Raw genomic sequence first — 871 nt, 5'->3', positions numbered from 1 at the left:
ACAGGTTGAGCCTGAGATAGGAATCACCCAAGTTTCCCGGGGAATCCTATTTGCCTCTCATGTGACAAGGGGAGCTATGTCCTATGTCCCAAGTCCCAAGTGGGTGGCCGAGCCAAATAAGTCAGGGGATTTTCTGATTCTTTTTCTCATTTTTTTTATTTTTTGTTATTGTTTTTTATTTATTGTCTATTTTGTTTTTATGGGGAAAATGCATAAACACTTTTTAAAGACCATGCACATATATTCTAACACACATGAACAACTATTTTGAGATGTATGCACTTTTTTAAAAATATATGGATATTTTTTCCATGTGTGGGTAAAAGTTTTAAAATATCAGATGAATATTACTTTTAATATATGAAAAATTATTTCTGGGTACAGAGATAGTTTTATTTTCATATGCAATTTTTTCTCTGTTGTTGAATTGTTTCTTTGACAATACATTTAAGACTTATTAAATGAAAAAATTAGGTGGCCAAGGAGAAGGTCGCTAATGTGCAACGCGGAGAGGGTGATGACCGTGTATAGGCTTTGGCGGAGGCGGCGAAGTCGAGGTAGAAAGTGAGCGTCGTGGCCGCCAACGATATAGGAGTGTAGATCCACCAACACCATACTTTGCATGCGGTGGAGAGAAAATGGGAAGGGTTTGGCCTTTCCAGTTGGGTTGGGTTGGGTTTGGTTCTTTTGGTGCAAGTGGCCAACCTGGTAAGCTATCTCAAGTGAACACTGAATGTACTTTAGTACGTCAGAACTGAATTTAATTAATTATCAGCATCTACATCAAAAATTCACAAGTCCGTCGTAGTCTAGGTGGTTAGGATACTCGGCTCTCACCCGAGAGACCCGGGTTCAAGTCCCGGCGACGGAA

The 871-nt window shown here is 39.6% G+C and overlaps 1 non-coding gene across 1 annotated transcript; it reads left to right on the top strand.

Moving 5' to 3' along the window:
* Positions 1 to 798: 798 nt before the first annotated feature.
* TRNAE-CUC lies at positions 799 to 871 on the top strand. Its single transcript has one exon. It is a non-coding gene; the product is annotated as a tRNA-Glu (tRNA).

This window comes from Triticum dicoccoides, chromosome 5A (assembly GCF_002162155.2).
Source record: "Triticum dicoccoides isolate Atlit2015 ecotype Zavitan chromosome 5A, WEW_v2.0, whole genome shotgun sequence".
Lineage (NCBI taxonomy): Eukaryota > Viridiplantae > Streptophyta > Magnoliopsida > Poales > Poaceae > Triticum > Triticum dicoccoides.
This window is presented reverse-complemented; position numbering and strand designations above follow the sequence as displayed.